This window comes from Pleurodeles waltl, chromosome 12, assembly GCF_031143425.1.
Source record: "Pleurodeles waltl isolate 20211129_DDA chromosome 12, aPleWal1.hap1.20221129, whole genome shotgun sequence".
In the NCBI taxonomy this organism is placed as follows: Eukaryota; Metazoa; Chordata; class Amphibia; order Caudata; family Salamandridae; genus Pleurodeles; species Pleurodeles waltl.
In genome coordinates, this window is record NC_090451.1 from 475,325,951 (window position 1) to 475,347,774 (window position 21,824).

Genomic DNA, 21,824 nt, shown 5'->3' on the forward strand with positions numbered 1-21,824 from the left:
CTTATTAGAGATTAAGGTGGAAGAATACTTAAAAGAACTCAGGCCGGTTCCTCTTGGGGGACTTAAATGGATGTATCAGGCTGAATAGTGGAGTGAGGGTTGTCTCTGTGTTTCCTGCTCTTTTGGCCTCTTTTCATTTTTCCTAATGTTGCTCTTTGATAGTGTTTAACAGTGTCTAGGGCTAGAGGGGTATTATGGTTGTGTTGTTCTTCCTTCTTGTATTCTTTTTCTTTCTTCTTTCATTTGCAATGCTGTGGGATGAGGGCTAGTGGGAGTGCTGTAAGGTTGGGGGGTTGTGGTGGAGGTTGGAGGGGTTGTGGGGATGGATTTTGCCTTAACACAAGAGTGAAGATTTTCTTTTCTTGTATAGATCCCCTAAGTGCAGTTTTGGGTTTGGCCAGTTATGGACACTCTTGAAGTAGTCAGATGGCTAATAGTATTTATATAGCCCTCTGTTAACATCTGTGGATTAAATTATGTAAAAGAACACCATAGGATACCCTTGGAGTTACAGCTGTTAAAGGCGGACATTATGGGGGTCATTCTGACCCCGGCGGTCATGGACCGCCGGGGCCAGGGTTGGAGGGAGCACCGCCAACAGGCTGGCGGTGCTCCACAGGGTATTCTGACCGCGGCGGTTCAGCCGCGGCCAGAAAGGGAAAACCGGCGGTCTCCCGCCGGTTTTTTGCTGCCCTGGGAATCCCCCATGGTGGCGCAGCTTGCTGCGCCGCCATGGGGGATTCTGACACCCCATACCGCCATCCTGTTCCTGGCGGTTCGCCCGCCAGGAACAGGATGGCGGTATGGGGTGTCGTGGGGCACCTGGGGGCCCCTGCAGTGCCCATGCCAATGGCATGGGCACTGCAGGGGCCCCCGTAAGAGGGCCCCACTTAGTATTTCAGTGTCTGCCTTGCAGACACTGAAATACGCGACGGGTGCCACTGCACCCGTCACACCTTCCCACTCCGCCGGCTCAATTCTGAGCCGGCGTCCACGTGGGAAGGATGATTTGCACTGGGCTGGCAGGCGGCCTTTTGGCGGTCGCCCGCCAGCCCAGTGCAAATCCCAAAATACCCTCAGCGGTCTTTCGACCGCGGGCGGTATTTTGGAGGGGGGAACTCTGGCGGGCGGCCTCCGCCGCCCGCCAGGGTGAGAATCACCCCCTATTTGTCTACAAGAGAAACATATTGAGGGCTCTGATCAAGGGATTCTTGAGTCACTTGGTCTCCAGTTAGTTGCTGCCACCGTGTTTGGAATGCAGACAAGAGGCATTGCAATTCTTTTCTTTCAGGGGTACACAAGTTGATAGTCAGGGACGGTGGGTCTTAGCTGAATTCCAGATGGCTAACAGGCCATTTACACTTTGCTCAATATATGGTTCCATCACTCATGATCCGTCAGTGTTAGAATTGCTTAATGTTGAGCTGGCCCTCTGGAGATCGCAGATTATTATCTGCAGTGACTTTAAAGTAAATATTTGGCATCCAGGTGGCAATAGATTACATCCAGGTAGGAAACCTAGGAAATTGGGGATCGGGTCCAGATTTATTAAAGCCACTAAGGCTGTATATCCAATGGCCAGGTTGTTTGTAAAGGGAGAGTATTCTGAACCTATTAAGATCCAAAGGGGGATAAGGCAGGGGTGTCCTTGTTCCCCTTCAATTTTTGCCATCTAAAGTGATCCACATATCCATAGCTTGGTGGCTAACTCCAACATCCACCTATCCAGATGAATGGATGGGATACAAAGACCCTGGCATGCACTGATGATATCGTCAAGGTCTCCTAGGACCCAAAGACTGCTCTGGAAGAGATTAGGGATTTGGCTAGTGAGTTTGGGCAATATTCAAGGTACTGAAATAACCATGATAAGACTCAGGCGGTGGTTAACAGGTCAGTTTCCCTGAGTGAATCCTGTGTAGTAGAAAGTGCAATATAGCTAGGAGTTAATATTACCTCTAATGTTGATCATATCATTGGCCTAAATCTGGAACCCTTGAGTAGGAAAGCCGGTAAGGAACTTGCACAGATCAATAATTTACATCTTTCTCTACTTGGCTGCTTTAATGTTCTTAAAATGTTGCTTATCCCAAATGTTTACATTTCTCTCGAGCCATCACATTAGAATAAAAAAATTGCTGGGTTAGAAGGCTGAAAGCTATGATGTCAAGGTTTTTATGGTTTGATGGTTGGGCTCGGAGAGCCTTAATGTTTTAACACTTGCATGGGAAAGAGGTTTGCCGGTCTCCAATTTAATATTATATTACTGGGCTGCTACTCTCCAGCAATGCCAAACTCTGTTTCAGGAGGAGAGCTCAAATGTGCCAGTAGGGGGTCAGACTCCCCCTTGTTCGCGCTTCTTTTAGAAAAAGAGGCCTGGGGCTGTCTGTGGAGGCAAGTCGAATTTGGCTACTTTAAAAAGGTTTGTTTTAAGCCAGTGCTGTATGGTTTAAGATGTGGGCCATAGTTAGTAAACATCTAGGCATTGGGCGGTTCATTTATTATACTCCTATGGCTAATAATCCCTCTCTTCCAGATATATTTCAAGACCCTTGCATCTCCCGCTGGAAAAGGCTGCGGCTTTTAAGGATGGGGGAGTTTTTCCTTATGTGGGGCTGGTTTCCTTTGAAAATCTGGTCAAGGAATTCTCAATTGGGCATAAGGATTTTTTTTTAATTCTTGCAACTCAGGGATTTTCTTAGTCGGAAGGGAGGTGACCCCACTGGATTGATCGGGGGAATTTATGGTTTGCTAAATCATCTTATGAGGGACAATTTGGAAAAATATTCTGTCAAATAGTACAAGAGGTTTTCCACTTCTAATTCTGTTCTTTTGGAGTCTCTCTGTGTGACCTGCTCGGTCTTTCTGTCCACTAATCTGCTAGCCCAACATAAGACCTGTTTTGATTTATATAATACACCCAAGAAGATTGTGCAGTGGAGAGGAGACAAGAGAACTCAGTGCCCAAGATGCCATCTTTATGGCACAGACTTAATTCATATGTTTACCAGCTGTCCAGTGCTTGTAGAAATTATCAGCGAAATCTCAGATTTTTTGAATTGCAAACTTAATCTTTGAACCTCATTAATGCCACAGTTGATACTACTCGGAGTGCAAGAAGAGGGTGTTCCCCACCGGAGCGCATACCTTTTTATTTATGGCTTTGGTTGCATTCCGGTTATGCATTGCTTCTTCTTGGTTGGACCCTGATGCTCCTTTCTTTGGAAAGTGTCTTGCTAGAATGATGGCCACATATAAGCTTGAGGAATCCTTGCATCAATTGAAGGGAAAAAAGGCCATTAAGAGGGGACTCAGTATCTGGGCTCCTTTCTCTGAGTGGGCATGGATACATAATGAAAAGCTGATTGTAGGCTCTTTGCAAAGCATTTATGGCTCCATTTAACAGCATAATTTTCAGTATGTTTCAATCAGATTTTCAGATTTTAAGGCGAGGGACTAAGGGGCATATTCAAGAGCCCTAGCACCTCCTTGCACCACATTAGCATAATTTTTTTTTACGCTCATGTGGCGCAACAAGGCCAAAATCCCCGTCCCATATTTACAAAGTGGCGCAATGTATGCATTGCGTCACTTTGTGACCCTTTGCGCTACATTATGCTTGCTCCAGCCAAAATGTATGCAAAGGGGCGTTCCCCTGTTAGAGGTGGGGTGGAAAAATGACACAAAGAAATCTAACAGATTTCTTTGCGTCATTTATTTAGGCACTTTTAACTCCTGCTCAGAGCAGGTGTGAAAAGGAGGCACAGCATTGATTACAATGGGCCTCAATGAGCTTTGCAGGTTTAGCATCAAAGTTTTTGATGCTAATCCTGCAGTGCTCCAGACTAGCTTCAAACATTCTGACGCTAGTCTCCTAACTACCACCATAGTGCACCATATCTTAAATATGGCACACACATGGTGGCATAGGGGGGCACTAAAGGGAGAAAGAAAAGTGGAGCTGCACTGTGTGCAGTGCTGCTTTTCTTAAATATGCCCGAAGTATGGCTTACTGCACTTTGTACTCAACACTTTATTCATTGCACTTTATCTACTGCACCTTATCTATTGCACTGTATATAACAAATTGAAAGTAGGAATTTGTAGTTGTGTTGTATATTAACTGTGACTTCTCTTATGTTGGGGGTTAGGTTTATCTTTATATTCAAAAAAGTGTTTGCAATAAAAATATTTTAAAAAATAAATAAATAACGTCCAGGCCCTGGGTGCATTTTCTGTACCATATACTAGGGGCTTATAGGTAAGTTAAAAATGTCAATTAGTGATAGGCCTGTTTAACCATGTTTAAACTCCTGTTTAGCAAGTGTAAAGTGAATAGAGTTCTGATGATGCCAAAATAGCCAGGGCAAAAATGGAGGAAAATCACACAAAACATGGTCACTTCCTATTGAAGTGGTCAGTAACAAGAACATTACACATTGGTTCTCAGAGAGAATGTTAGACGCAAGACCACATACACGGTTATATCGTTAGCTAATGTTTCAAATACTGCCAAGGAGTGAGGCAAATGTTTGTTAATTTTATTTTGTATCCCCTGAAAATACCCAAAGCCCTCTGCAAAAATCATATAACATACTACAGGTTTATTTAAAAAACTGTACCGTATTTTCACAATGTGCATCTTTAAATAAAAATCAAGACGATACCTAATTCTCTCTCAAAAAATGGTGCAAGGACTTTGGCATCTGTCAGTATGTTGCCTTGTAAAACCAATGCTTCAATCGTGCCTCTGCTCTTTTTGAATGGAGAAAGTCAAGAGATTTTATGGTGGGACCCAGGGGCACTCATTTAGGGTTTTGAAAGTGCTTTCAGGAGAGGTATCCTGTATATCAGTAAAGAGCCTGTTAGGCTGATTGGAGAGAGCAGAAGGAGAAAGGGTATTTAAACATTGGAGGCTGGTGGCAATATAATTTATCCCTTCCTTGCTGTGCCTAAGCCTGTGGATTAAACTTCATGCACTTTCCACACATAATTCTTTGTGTCTTACCCTAAATGAAACCAAGTGGAGTTAGAGTTATGAATGTATGTACAAATGAAAGTGTCACCTAAGCCTTACATCATACCATCCCAGATGGAGCCTGAAATCAGATAAGGTGACACTTTGTCTTAAGTCTCCAAAGACTGGGCATACTCCTGTTCTCACTGCAGTGAATGCTGCTGTCCAAAAATTGAAAGGGACATGCAGGAGGGATAGTAGCTTTGTGTGAAAATGAGGTGCTGTTAGTGTCACTTATGTTCATGTTGGGCTTATGAGTGAGGAATCACTACCTTGAGATCATCCAGGCTGAGAGCTTGCCAGCAAAGGAAAGGCTTGCGTTTAGTACATAGTGTGAGTACTGACTAGACATAAACTCCAGTTTTGTTGGGAATGTACAGCTCTATGAAACAATAGCAGGAAACTGTATTTTTTGGGAGGCCCTGGACTTAAAGCTAGTTAGACTGTAACCACCCCACAACCCACTGAACTATCTTTGAGTTAGATGTGTTTCAGGTAACAGTCTATATGAGATAGCACAGGGATATTTATTGGAAACCATACCCTCTTTCATTTAAGTAAAGGAGCACTCAAGAACAGTTGAAAACTATGCATATATTTTAAAGATTTATTTTCCAATTAAAATCCTGTCCTGATGCACATGATTTGAATTGGCACTACCATAAAAATAAATAGAAGGAAGTGACAACATTTACCACAAGCGTAAACAATAAAAATCCTCCTACATATTGGTTATATTACTTTATAACAATCACACCCCATTCTTCTATTTACTGAGCTAATCTTAGCACCAAAAGGAAAGCCTAATTTGAGTTATGGAGATGCTATAGAGTCTGCTATACTTGCCTTCTGCTGACAGCTGTATCCGATAATCAGAACAGTGGAGGCTGAATGCTCCCTTTAACTTTTGGCTAAAACAGGAGATGCGATTCTGACTGGCCTATCTCATCTGTGTCACTGGGCATAACATTCCTCTCTACCTTTCTCTCCCTCTCTACCCCTTCACTTGTTATCTGATACACCATCAATTAGGCATTGTTGAATCTTTCAGGACAAATAAATAGCAGTAAGCACTCTGCTGCGATTTTACTTATTTTCGTCCTGCCGTTCTGTATCCTTTAACCTATAATAACAAACAAGAACTTAGTTATCAGCTTTCCTTGAAACTTTGTCCACAGCTCCACAATAATTATTTAGAAAAGAACAGTCATTTCATAATACAATGATGTGTAGATATTCAGCCATACTTAATTATCAAGTTGCAGATAAAAATGGCATCAAAATAAATGTGTATTTGCTATAATTTACATATTCTCATTTAAATATGAACCTAAAAGGCAAACACTTGCAAAAGAAAAAACATAATAATCATTAAATGTCGAGGCCTTGAGTTCCCTAAGGATTTGATTATGAGCATAGGAAATCTAGAATTGTAAACTGGCCACAGCTTACTACACCAAAAAAGGGTTGTAGTCTTTCTAAAAAATGAATGGAAACCACCACATCACATCTGTAAACTTGCCTTCCCAATTTACAAGCCACTAAATGAAACATCTTCAGAGATTTGTAGTGCAACTGAGTGTACCTTAAAGTAGAGGGAGACAAAGATAGGTGGAGATAATGCTGCTCTGTAATTGGTATCGACATTTGAAACCAGACTATTGTGGATGACTAGAATCTCTGATGCCCTCTCTTCCTGAATCTTGTGAAGCACTTCCAGGAGGGAAGAGCAGTGCAGAAACAAGACCTGTTAGCCAATGAATAAATAGTGTATACACTCCCCAAGTCTCTTGGCTCCATGTCTTCGAGCAAAAATGAGGAAGAATAGCATTGGATGCTTTCGCAAACAGATCTAGTTGAACATTGCTAAGATCTGTTGGAATGCCTCCTTCCCCAGTTGGTAATTGACTAATCATGGCAAATTTCCATTCATGGAATCTGCAAGAATGTTGCATTCCTTGAATGTAAACTGCTTTCAGGGAGAAGAGGTGAGTTCCGTCCTCTCGAAAATGCTGCTTGTTTCCTGGGCAAGAATTTCTACTTTGCTTCTGCCTGCCACATATTTAGCTTCTGGTGACTTAATTGTCTGATCTCACAATGATCACATTTCTCTTTATCTGGGTGGAAAACCCATGCAGATCTCTCAATACTGTTGTGTTCACTCCAATAGGAGGCCTGGAGAGACTCAATTTAAGAGCAGGTTCCCATAATTTCTGTTAACACCAAAGTGGCTCCCCAACCACCTGTCTTGCATATGCACTTGAAAGTAGGGGAAAGTGGGAAGACAAGGAAACCCCTTTCTGAAAATTCTGTGTTACTAGCCACCACTGAAGATCTTGAATACATGGTTCTAATATTGGAATTACAGATTCATAACTTTGTGTATCTGGTGTCCAGAGGGACAGCAGACAACAAACCAAGGGTTTCAGTTGATTGCAGGCTCAAGGAGCTATTGCTATTGATGCTGCGATGAGAACTTGGTTTTCAGGCAAAATCTGAGAGCAGCTTAGTGAAGAAATAAGATTGCAAACAGTGTTCTGCATACAGTAGTTACTCTTCTGTTTTCTAGCAGAAATATAGTGCCCTGCTTTGTATTGAATGGAGTTCCTATGACTAGTCTCTCTCGGGCTTGATGTAAGTCATCATGACATCAATCTGTCCCTTAGATACATGTGGAGCAGAAAATAACTAGTCATCCAGGTAGATATAGATATGAATGTCTCCTGAATGCCATACATTTATCACTGCAGCCAATATCTTTGTAAACACTCATGTTACTGAGAAACAACAGAAGAGCCTTCAACAGCAGAAGTTAGCGGGTCTACATTGAAGCTGATGCCTGTATTCAATTACAGTCAATGGATGTGAATGAAAAGTAAGCTTCCTAAAAGTCTAATACCATGAGGAAATCATTCTTAGCAATCATAATCATCAGCTGGGCTGTAGTCATCTTTAAAGTCATGTTTTATAAATTGATTTACAAGCCTGAGATCCAATACTGGTCGATACACTTAATTTGGTTTCAGAACCACAAGGAAAGACAAGTCCACTTGTGCCTTTGCAGCAAAGGAGCTTCTTTGATAACTCCCTTTTTTAAAAAATCTGTGATTTCTTTCAGCAGGGATTTTTTCTCCACCTCTGAACTTGGTAGAGGAGACTCTAGAACAACATCCTGAGGTGGCACATCTACAAAATAGCTACTCTAAACTATGCACAGGACCCAGGTATATTCTATCAGCTGTTTACAAATGCTGCAGAACTTCGTTATCCTTCCAACTGCCTTCTCCAGATAGTCAGGTGTCTGGGACCGGTAGCTGTGGTGGGACTGGCATTTTCAGCAAGTGCAAGCACTGAGCCATGGATGTGGCTGTGAAAAGGTTTGCGCCTCTCTTGCACTCTTTGAATAGATCTTTTGGCACTATATCTTTCTTTTCTTCTATGCAAATATTTTGTCTCTCTGCCTTGGGTTTCTTTAAGGCAGAAGAGACAGCCTAGGCAATCATTGCTTGCAGGTACGACCCCACAATAGTGAAATCATTACCATCAATGTTCCCCTACAAAATCTGACACAAATATAACACAATGATATTTATTGGTTTAACAATGCATCATGCATCATCGGGAAGTGCAACGCAAATCCTGAAATGTGCTAAAGTTTCTGGGCATTGGCAAACCAGGTATAGGAAATGACACAGTGGCTGTGGTTTAAAAAGATCACACGCAGAAAACAATTTTGCAAGCTCAACTACACCATCAAGGTTTCATAATGCAACTTGGAGTAGCTAGAAGACCACCAACACCACCATGTAGGCAGCAAAGAAGGCGGGAGTGTGAGTTCTGGCAGCTCATATCCCTCATTGACCTCAGCGAGGAGGTCATACAATTCTACAGACTCATGGGAGAGTCACTCACTGAACTGCTGCAAAAGATTGAGCCAAGTTTCCAGCCACCAACTGCAAGGCCCAATAACATTCCACCACATGTAAAACTTATGGCGGTGCTCCACATACTGACATCCAATTTCTTCCAGATCACAACAGCCAGATTGGCACGAATCTCACAGGCAGCTGTGCTCCTCCACTCTGTCTTGGATACTATATTGAAACTCACAACCCAGTACCTTATCTTCCCCAAAACTCAACAACAACAACTGGAAACCAAGCAAGGAATCTGTGGCTTTGCTGGATTCCCACATGTCCTTGGTACAATTAACTGCACACTTGTGCAATTGGCGCCCCCTGCTGCAACATCCCACCTATACAGAAACCAGAAGCACACATATTCCATCAATGTCCAGCCCATAGAGGATCATCAGGAAATGTTCTTCAATGAGTGGGTTAAATGTACATGGAGTGCACATGATGCCTTCATCTTCTGCCAGAGTATCATCAATGTACTGTTTCAGAACAGTAGATATGGAAATGTTCTACTCATTGGTAAGGGAACCACATATATACTTAATGCTAACTAAGAAGTTAAATGTACACCACCTCTGTGTTTGTGAATGGATCTTGTGTTAAATGCACATAGTGGGAATAATGGACTCTAAAATGTAAACAGTGATGTTCCATTGTGTCATTCCCTCACTAATCCTGGAATTGATTTAAGCAAAAATCATCTGTGTGAGGTATTGTGTCATCTCACACTGTGTGGGTGGACTGAAACACATTTTCTACAATGGTTTAGAAAGCAACCTATCAATCATGCAGTCCACAAGCGAAGTCAAGATAAGTAGAAAGGGTACATATTAGCTAAGTGTGAGATGAGTGTATGTTCAGTGTTTTATCTAGTCTTGGAAATTTCTGAAAGTTACACTAAAATAATGTGTGTCAAACAAATCAGGTGTTCCTGAGTAAATGTTTCACACATTGCAATGAATTTGTATGTTGACCCAAGTATCGGGGGCAATAATGGAAGAATCAGTTGTGCATTCCATTTATATCATGCACTGTAAGTGTAGCCTCAATTCATGTGTAAATGCCAAATCCAGGAACATTCGTGATACCAAGCGTACAAAGTACACATATATCTCAACCATTCTTAAAGTCTATGTCCAAACATACACATAGAAAATAAACCCACATTGACATACTTGATCAATCTGATAGATGATCAGTGTGATGGCTCAAGCTGCCTCTGTTTCCTGAATCTCAGTCCATCAATGACAACTTGACACAGCCAATCAATATGCTATCAATAAAATACACCAGTAAATAACCTAGAACAAAATTAAACCAGGGTAAGGCATCACAGTGTACTCAAGATTCAACACAACACTCTCTTGCCTCATCAATGAAGCCATAATCAACATACATGCATGTGAAATCCTAAAGTGCTGTGTATAGGTCTGTAATAGAAAGTGACTTGTATCTACATCAGCTTCTTCTATATAAAAATGACCTACATTGCAATTACTATATGTCAAACTAAGTTAACCATGACTCCCTGCATACAAAAAACATTAGATGTTGTTGACAATCAACATATAACTATGCATGTCACATATTGGAAATTCACTACATGTACTAAGAAAATAGCATGATAATTTAATGAACAAATCAAAGGCTGTGCTAATATCATATAGGCAAGCAAGGACATCAGAGGTGTCAAAATGACAAATGTATGTGTGAGTGGCAAACATGTTGGCACTGTACCACCCTACGTATGGTTGAATATATGCCAGAGAATCTGATCATAAGTTTATTACTTTGCACATATAGTGAGTGCAAATAACATAGAGATGTGAAGAACATTCCAAAATACTTATCATAGTCATCTAATGCCTACACATGACACTCAGCATGTAGAAGTGTTATATGTTTCAGGACATGGACAATATTTGCAATGACACATAGAACAAGAAAATATATGTGTAAACCAATGATTAACAATATCTAATACAGATTGGTCTGCAGCTTAAGAAGTGTGTATGAATTTGCCAGCATACATAACACACATGTGCAGTTATTTCTCAGTAACAATATGCTAAATAATTTACCGTTGTACTTTGTACTTTCAGCTGACCAAGGACAAGGGTTGCAGCCATGGTTAGGACCCCATTCACCCTTTGTCAGATGGAGGTTGAAAAAAATACATAACACAGCACACACCAAGAGAAGTAATGTTGTAGCGAGGACTATTGGTGTCCTAAACCCCCCCAGTTCAGATGCCTGGATATGTCAGGTGGAAGACTGATGTAGTCACCCCCATGGTGTGCAAAATAAACCTTGTCTGTGCTATATTGCATAACATGTGTGTAAAAACAAAGTCCCCGTGTGACTATGAGCCACCAAATACAGATGAGCAGAATGAGGGTGAAGACAATGAAGGAGAGATCCAGCACACAATGGTCGTTTGACAGAGATGTGGCCAGATAGTAGACAATTTGTTTAGTTTAAGTATATCACCTGATGGTAATTCTGACAGAAAATATGTCAACTCATCAACTTATAAATACCTTTTAGAACTCATTCATTGTGATGTGTATATGTGAAAGTCAGTGTAAAAATTGAGTCACACACATTTTTTCAACTAGATGTAGGCCTCAACATGCAACAATCATGTTTTCTGAGCTGCTGACCAACATGGGGCCATAATACCAAAAAATAAAGCAAAGCAGCAAGCCAATGTACTGCAGTGTACTGCATTAAAGGGGCATGTAAATGGTCTATTCCTGTCCTTTCACACGTAAGCAGTGCAGTACAGCACAGCTAGCTTGTTGTGTTATGCTGCAGCAAATTGTGTTCCATATGGTACTCAGTGAATGATGGAACACAAATGATACATAAATGTCCCTTGTTTCAGAAACATTCTTAGCTTCGACTCCAACACCAATCTTTTGATAACCATAGACATCAAATTGTGGATCAGGCTGTGATGACGATACATTGATGATGCCTTGATTATTTGGAGAGGTGATCTTGAATCAGCAATGGACTTCCTTGCATGGGTCGACATGAGAGACCTTTTTCTAAAATTTACCTACACCATTTATAGGGCTATAATTATCTTACTAGACCTGAATATTAGGATCATAGACAATAGGGTGGTCACAATGATCCATGAAAAGCCCACTGATAAAAACAGTCTACTTCTAATTGACAGCCACCACGCGAGATCATTGAGGGAGAATTTACCACTACCATTCAGTAAATATTTGCACATTAAGCACAATTTCTCTTGCATCAATACTTTCAGCGTACAAGCTAACAAACTCATGGACAAATTGAGAGACATTCTGCTAAGATATTTACATAAGCTACGGAACATGCTTGAAATAATAACAGAGAAGCACTCCTTGAGTCACATTCCAAAGAGCAGAGTGAAAGACTCATGTATTACCACGTTCAGGCCCATTTCCAACACAGTGAGGAAGATAATTTCCAAATATTGGAACATAGTGAAGGAAACAGTGAATGACTAGCCACTACCGCTTTTTTCCTTTAAATAGAGTACGAGCCTGAGAGATAAACTTGTACTCACACATTATGTACACAACAAGATCATCAACAAAAACCTTCTAGTACTTTGTTGGGGCTGCCACTGGTGATGGGCTATTTTCCCTGTGGGACCTGTTCAGCGTGACCCTTCACCAACCACTACAAAAAAAGTGACATAGGAACTGACTGTCCTGGGTAATCAAACACCACACAAACTGCAACACAGAAAATGTGGTTTATATGATCCCATGTCCTTGCATCAAAGATACGCAGGGATGACAACTCGAAAAATTCACCTGAGGATTAGTGAGCATCAGAGCACTATCCGATGTAGGGAGAGTGCCACCCGAATGACTTAGCATTACCTTGATAAACAGCACACAGACAAAGACGTGACCTGGGTACTATTGGAGGAAGTTAACCACCACCCTTTCACCAACATGTCTCGAATACTCCTGGAAAGTGGACAGCAGTGGGTGTACCACCTAAAAACATGTGGTGGGATACCGTTGCTAAAAATGAAATGATGATGTATGATTTTTTTGTATTCTTGAATCATTACAACTACCCAAGCCCCCATGGGTCTCCTTCACAATCTGAAGGCTGGTACACTCCTTGTCACATCTCTAACGCATTGAAAACAAATGATAAGTGAGTAGTATGAAGGACACCTTTTCACTTAACTGTGGATGGTACTCCACTTTTTGATATGACTCATCTACATTATAAGACCATAACACCAGGGCTTCAATACCCAACAATTGGAGGGGCTGGCAACCTGGAATCTATAACTAATTAGCTACACCACAGAACCACACCAGTAACGTTTAAACTGATGTGTACCACCAGAAATGTCTGGTTTTTAGGCAGTACATCTATGAAAATCCAAGGTTGCTAATAGGAATACCTGGGAGCAGCTGTGAGACTACATTTCGTAGCAGGCTCACATGCCATGGTGCGAGCATCCACATCATCAAGCACATGGCATGCACACAGACAAATACTCGAACTGCTGCTACACACTGCAGCATCAGGAGATTAGAGACACAGATTTAGGTGCCACTGCAGGGAGAGACATTTGACAAAGTAAGTAATTTCCCCTTACTGATCCACTCATTTTTAGGAAATGAGAAGTTCCCTTGCTAATTTATAATGTTTTTTTCCTTTTTTCCCTCATTTCCTAAAGTGTGTGTCTACAACGCTACCCTCTTCTTGCTCCACTATGGGATGTGACTATCCCATATTTAGGGTAGGAGATGGTTTGAGTAGCATTGCATGTGTGAAATGTTCACAAAGGCAGCCCCTCACTACTGTTCAATGCATGGTTTGAGAATGGGGCTAAATATGCATGCCTTTGCTATTGTTTGCTGTGTTGTCTCAAAGAGTAGCACAGCATGAGTTCACAAGGATGGCAGCCATCGGTTGGCCTTGTTTTTTTAACACATATGTCCCAAATACTATGCACTATTGGCAGGCTCAGAGGAAGAAGTGTATAGTATGGCCCTGTTCTACAAGCTTGTATGTTCATGGTATCTCCAGCACAAACAATTGTGTAATGATTTATTGTAAGATTAATTGATGTACTGTTTTTGGATGCATTATTATCTCCAGCCCCTCTCTTAATTATGGCCCTATTCTTTGTATCCCTATGGTTAAGGCATCTCCTGGGTAGAGTCTTTGTGATGAATACATTTTTTAGATGTATTACTATCTCTAGGTCCCGTATTAATTATGGCATTTCAGACAAATTGACTTTTCATTTTCTTTAAATCACTTGTTATAATAACTGTGATTCTTAGGTATTTATTTTGCTGTTGCTCCTTTTTGGAATTAAAAAATAAATAAAAAAGTTCAACATAGTATAGCTGCCACTATATACCAGAAGCTATGTATGCGATTTCAGTGTATTTGCTTGATTGTAAATTGGTGAAGTGTACTACAGTAATGTCTTGCAAGTGGTAGCCTACCAACTTCAATCCATGTATTGGCTACTTCACATTAAGTAAGTAAAGTTAGCAGTGTGGGCTGCCTTGTGGAACTTCAGATAAGTCATGCAATGCAGAAGCACACTAATTGGACTTGCTTACCTTATTTCTATTCACATATGTTTCTGAACAAGTTTCAACCCACTTGCATGATACAATACTAACACCAACAGTGTCCATATCAGGATCATGTGTCCAATTTCCTATCGACATATCATCATGAGTGTGACTCACAGTTTTGAATGATATGGTTGTAATCATATTTTTACTATATTTCCACTATATTATTACACTGACTGCACTTGACTCATTTTGCCATGCTCGATTAGGAGATGTCTTTGTCCTTAAAGTATACTGTCCATATTCCTATCTCAATTTTTGGTGTTGGTCTGGACTGCCAGATATGATTGTATAACAATGTCAGCCTATTTTATCAAACATCATGTACATTTACAACTTGAGCTAATCATTTTTCCTTCAACCCACTAAGTAACATGACAGCTCACACAGAGAAAGCCTTTGAAATTCAGAAGGAACGCTACTGCCACATTTGCCATGTTGCCAAGGCATACAAGAAAAAGGGAAAGGTATACAAAAGGGTCAAGGCACAAGGGACCTTGAAGTCTGGAAGGGTGAAGGACAGCACACAATCCAGTGGGCCAAAAGGTTTGGAGGGTGTCGAACAGCAGCCAGCCCAGGCACAGGCCATTGCAGGACTGTCAACTGTTTCACAGTACACAGTAGCCAACCACATGGGGCAGGAAGCTCAAATGTGCCAGAGTATCCCTCTTCAAATATCACATTCAGAGGGAGTCGCAGACAATTAATCATAGGCTGCAGGGCATAGGACAAGAGCAGACCAGCCTCAGGGAAATAATGGTAAAATTGTAGGATGCCATGGATACATTTCTGCACAAATTTAGGACGATCCCTCTGAACATACCCCTTCCCTTTTGTAAGATGTTGATCGATTTTTTATAGTTATTAGGCATAGTATTAGTTAGGGTTTAGTATAGGTGTAGGCTTTGAGTAAATTAGTGTAAGGTAGATATTTTATTTGTTTAGCTAGTTGTTTTTACTTTTGTTATTTAATGGTACTATTAAGTGGGTGATAGGGGTTGATGTTCAGTGTTTAAAAGAAATTGCACCAGAACAATACAAAAATATGTATATTTGTTTAAGATTAAATGTGTAGTTAGTATATATGTTTAGGATGTAGTTGTTGTTTTCATTATACCAAGCTATGTGTATTAAGGAGGTAGGGGGCTGATGTTTAATTTGCCATATGTGTATAGTACTTAAGACAGGTTAATATAAGTTAAGATAGTTTAGGCTGGTGTTAAGGTTAGTTAGTTTAGGCTAGATAGGTGTAGGTAGCTTAGATAGGTTTGATACAATAATGTTTTTTTGTACTTTCACTATTTGACATCATTTCATATTCAAGCATTGTTATCACTGTGTGAGTTGAGGTGACTACATAATGCAGTAATTGACTGACCGTCTTTGAACATATATGTTGCTTTGTCAGAGGCCCATAGACAACTGCTAGTCTACCTCACATTTGAGTCAAGTATGTTCTCTTTTCCCTACTCTAGACAATGGAAGTGGGTCTTCTTTGGTGATTGTAAACACAACACAACACAACACAACACAACACAACACAGGTAGTCTCCTAATTTAGCACTTTGTGTTAAAGTGATAGGGCAGGTATAGTTTGGATAGTTTAGTCACTAGAAACTTCAGATCGCAGGCTGCACTCAGACACACAGTGGTGCTTGGCACTACCATACACATCATTGCACCTTTGTGCAAGGGGGTAATTGTTGTTGTCTGGTTACTACTTGTAAATGTATTCACACCTGCCTGGAGAATGTTCATAATCATTGGCATTGATGTCTTGTTAATTATACACTTCATGTAGCTCATGTTGATTAACTACCTTCAAGGTGTAATGGCCATAAATCTACCATGTCCTTTTCCACTGTGGAGATGTAGCATTGATCTGGTTCCATTGTCTGGCTTTTATACAAAGATTTGAATGCAAAATGTACAGTAGAAGTAATGTGTGGTGGCACTCACACTCAACACATATGAGACCTCTCAGGGGCAGATCGACAAATCGTCCCTATTAATCCCAGTGTAACACTATTCCCCATGTATTAGTTAACAGGGCCCCAACAAGGAGCCCTTGCATTTCTTGCTTACTGACATTCAAGGTGTTAGATTGGCCTTGTGCATCCTTGTGTGGCACAGGTATGTTGCTAATTCATGAGGATGATGGACATGAATGTCTGGGTATTATTTGTACAACCATGCTGATTTATGTTCTGTAGAATCTCTTTAGTGTGAGTTGTGAGGTTATCATATTAGGATGATCATGTTGTCATATTCACTGAGCTACATACATGTGGATGAGTGGAAAAGTGTTATGACCTCACATGCCTCACATATCACGTTTATAGCTAGTAAGTATTTGTGTGAATAGATAGAGATTCTCACTATGTGTCATTCAAGTAACTGCAGCTTGCTGTTGAAGTCTGGCATTCAGTCGGGAGACAACATGTTCCCCATAATGCCATTGCAGTGGGTGTAGATGCATATCCAAGGACAGCAGGTGTAATTGACTTGTGCTCACTCTTCTTGAGATGCAAACAAGTGAGTTAGGATTTTACACTTCTACCATGGTTTAGGTGGTCCTTTCACCAAAACAATATACAATAGTCTTTGTGCTTTTGAAAAAATAAGTGTATAAGAGGTAATTTTATTCAAGATTGTAGGTTCCACATAATGATTTGGGAGTTTAATTGTTGAATTTTGGGCAACAGTTATTGAAAGGTTAGATGACAAGACAGAGGTGGTCATTCTGACCCTGGCGGTCTTTGACCGCCAGGGCGGAGGACCGCGGGAGCACCGCCGACAGGCCGGCGGTGCTCCAATGGGGATTCCGACCGCGGCGGTAAAGCCGCGGTCGGACCGGCACCACTGGCGGGGTCCCGCCAGTGTACCGCCGCCCCATTGAATCCTCCGCGGCGGCGCAGCTTGCTGCACCGCCGCGGGGATTCCGACCCCCCCTACCGCCATCCAGATCCCGGCGGTCGGACCGCCGAGATCCGGATGGCGGTAGGGGGGGTCGCGGGGCCCCTGGGGGCCCCTGCAGTGCCCATGCCACTGGCATGGGCATTGCAGGGGCCCCCGTAAGAGGGCCCCTACATGTATTTCACTGTCTGCTGCGCAGACAGTGAAATACGCGACGGGTGCAACTGCACCCGTCGCACAGCTTCCACTCCGCCGGCTCGATTCCGAGCCGGCTTCATCGTGGAAGCCTCTTTCCCGCTGGGCTGGCTGGCGGTCTGAAGGCGACCGCCCGCCAGCCCAGCGGGAAAGTCAGAATTACCGCCGCGGTCTTTCGACCGCGGAACGGTAACCTGACGGCGGGACTTTGGCGGGCGGCCTCCGCCGCCCGCCAAGGTCAGAATGAGGGCCAGAGTCCATTTGGAGGACATGTCATGTGACATGGAGGTGAGAAGTATTTCATTGAGGAGGTGCAAATTTCTGTTAGGGAAGGTAGGGTTGTTTAAAGTCCAAAAGTGGATAGGATTAACAGGTGCACAAACAGTACAGTACTGGATGACAAAGAGGGTGGCATGATAAACACAGGACCACTAGGAAATCGGCCAAGAGGTACTGACAAATGTTATATTACAGATCGCTGGTGAAAACTGGGGAACTCCACATTTTCCTCTTTTGATGGGTGTTGTACCTCTCCTGTAGTTGGTGGCATTTGTATGGGAGGACTCTGAGGCACACACACATCAGAGGCAGAACATGTGGCTCCCCTGCTCCCACCAGCATTTGTCTGTACCAGTAAGACTGCCAGCAAATCCCTGACATGGCTCGGGTCACTTGCCAGCAAAGTAACAACACTGCGATTGAGGTCACCCATTGTTGTAATGTAGGAATACAACTTGCACTCCATGGATTTCATGATGTTACGGATGGCCCCCAGCTGTATGTCAACTTCATTGGTATCAGAAGTAAAGGGATGGTGTTGTTGATGTTGTTCCATCTGCATCATGACATTTGCAATGTCAGCTAGGGACTCATCAATATCATGGAGCCAAGTGTAGGTGTATGAAATAGCCTTTGTCATATCCTTTATTAAGGCACAGGCACCCACAGACTTCTTCTAGGCTGGCCACTATGGTCTCTATCCCAACCCGCACCTCATTAGCCATTCACTGATGGACTCCTACCACTCACCATTGAAATTAAAAATGGGGGACCTCTGAGTCCTCAGCTGTAATTGTACAGCTAGATGGGGCGCGTCCTATGGATGATAGTTTCTCTGGAGACCCTGCAACCCATGCAATTGTACAAAAACATATGGTCTAAGGGTCATATCTGATACACATCAACACAACTCTACCCAGCAAGCAACCTTGTTCCACTGCATGAATAGAAATGACATTTCTATGCCATACTTCATTTAAAAAATAATAATCCTGTAGTTACCTAGCAAACACACGTTCATCTCCAGAGTTCAGAACAGTAGACACTAACAGCTGTTTTTGAAGGGGGTAGCCATTATCATACTTGAAAATATGCAACTGCTCAAATTCACTCCATTTACTCCGAACCCAAGATACTCATCTGCAGAGTACTGCTAATGTCTTCACTGAGCCCCACTTACTTGCACTTCTACATAACTCCTCTGGCAATTATAATTCAGACCCAGGGGCTCTCCTTAATCTCACACATCACTGATGATACCCAGATCATACATTGACTCTCAGAAGACACGAACACCAGCAACATGTGTTACATTATGCTTTAGAACACTATACCTGTATGTGAGAGTAATGAGTCATACTGAACCTCACTAGATGTTAGTGAGGATAATCTGAAACATATTCCTATCCTGGTTGCTCACATGACTACGACCAAATCCTTCACCCTCCAACCATCCCAGACACCTTTCCATCATTGTGGACACCTTGCTCACCCTGCTACTTCACAACTCCCTGTTCCATCTCTACCTGCTTTCACATATATTGCATAGTCAGATTCCTCTTTTTCTCGCTTCCTCTTTCCACCTGTGACACCATCACCCAGGCCTTTATCACATGTAGACTATAGTACATCAATGCCCTCTACCACTGCATCACTGCACAGTTGCAGCACAAGTGGCAAACTATCATACACAGCAGTGTCTGCCTATTGCTCAGCCAACCTTTCAGCACACCCATCACCCCTCATCTCCTTGAGATACAAAGGCCCTCATTCTGACCCTGGCGGATACAATCCGCCAGGGCCAACGGGCGCGGGAGCACCGCCGACAGGCCGGCGGTGCCCCTAAGGGCATTCTGACCGCGGCGCTAACGCCGCGGTCAGACAGGGAAAACTGGCGGTCTCCCGCCAGTTTCCCGCTGCCCTGGGGAATCCTCCATGGCGGCGCAGCATGCTGCGCCGCCATGGGGATTCCGACCCCCTTCCCGCCGGCCTGGCTCTGGCGGTTCTTACCGCCAGAACCTGGCCGGCGGGAACGGGCGTCTTGGGGCCCCCTAACAGGGCCCAACTAGGCTTTTCAGTGTCTGCGATGCAGACACTGAAAAGCGCGATGGGTGCTGCTGCACCCGTCGCACGCCTTCCACTCCGCCGGCTCGATTCTGAGCCGGCTTCCTTGTGGAAGGCGCTTTCCCGCTGGGCCGGCGGGCGATCTGAATCAGATCACCCGCCGGCCCAGCGGGAAAGTCAGAATACCCCTCGTGGTCTATTGACCGCGGGGCGGTATTCAGGCGGCTTCCGACGGGCGGGCGGCAACCGCCGCCCGCCTAGGTCGGAATGACCACCAAAGTCTCCCCATGCAGATACACTGCCAGTTCAATTTGATCTGCCACGCCTACAAGGCACTATACTACCCAGCCCCCAAATAGCTCACACACCATCTATGCTTCCAACAAACAATCATGGGCCTCTGCTGTGCATCACTTGCATTAACCTCTACCCCCAATATCTGCATGAGCAAGACAGGAGATAGGGTGGTCTCTTACACGCCAGTCAACACCGGTAAAAACCTCACCCAGCACATCACAACAGCTGCATGCAATATGATTTAATGCTAGTGACTGTACACCTCGCTCTTTAGATGATTCTAATTTGAGAGCCAGCACATACTCAGAACCATGATACCTTCTCGGGTGAGAAGTTAACCTTCTGGCAAAGCACACTGTTTTCCATTACATTGCATTCCACTTTTGGCTGCCTAGACCCAAGACTATCACACTTGGTTGAAGTGCAAGGGTGCCGGCATTTGGCACTGACATATCAGCACAGTTTCCATGGTCAAAGTATGATGTGCTGCTCCAGTTCTGTTTTTATGTGCATTGTATTGTGGGACCTGTAGTCCTAGTCGATCATGTTGTAGATTACACTACAAGTCCCATGATTAAATGGACAACCAGGACTTGTCCAACACCTCACACATAGATCAAAGAAACTTGTAAGGGCTTAACATAAACATATGTGACTGGGCAATTAATTCACAGTTTTGTGATGCATGAATTCATACATAGGACATTCTTGCCCTTTCACATGCACACAACGCAGCACAGCAAAGTGTCTTGCTGCGCTGCTTGACAATTTTAACCATATAGTCCCTTGTTATTACTTACCCCTTAGTTTGTCCTGGTCCTTGACCACAACACTGTCCAGCAACTCCTGCCACCAACTCCGTTAGGATGAGTGATGCCACCTGCTCCTCCAATGGGTCCAACTCGTCCTGGACATCTGGTCCTCTTACGGTCTTCATGATTGCTTTCTATTTGGTTTTGGACTTATAATCATGCCACCTCTTCTTCAACTCCAGCTCTGTCCTTTTTGCTTGCCCTACACTGCTGACTTTATTCAGCATGGATTGCCAAATGGCTTCCTTCTTCTTTAATGGCAATTTAGAGGTGATGAGGAGATGGTGTTAATTTTTTGTCAGATCAGATATTAATATCCTCCTTCTCCAGGCCTGCTGTCTGGTCATCTTGGCTGGAGATGGGGTTGTTGTGCCCATCACACACCTGTTAGATGGTGCTCCTTGCATTAAAAAACCCCTAAGTGACACAATGATAATTTGCTACCCTTAAAAGTGCTTTGTGACATGAAAATCAGCTTCGCGTCATGAAGGCGGCAGTTGCATTACAATACTTTGCATCAGTCTTTTTGATGATGCATCAGAGCTTTTGACACACCTTAAGAGCTTGCAACATGGTATGCTGTACCATAAGTAATGCTCATCCATGACACAAGAAAATGCCACAACTCACCACCAGTTTTTTTTATGCAATGCTGCCACAACACAGCATTGCTTCAAAATTCATAAATATGCTCCTAGGT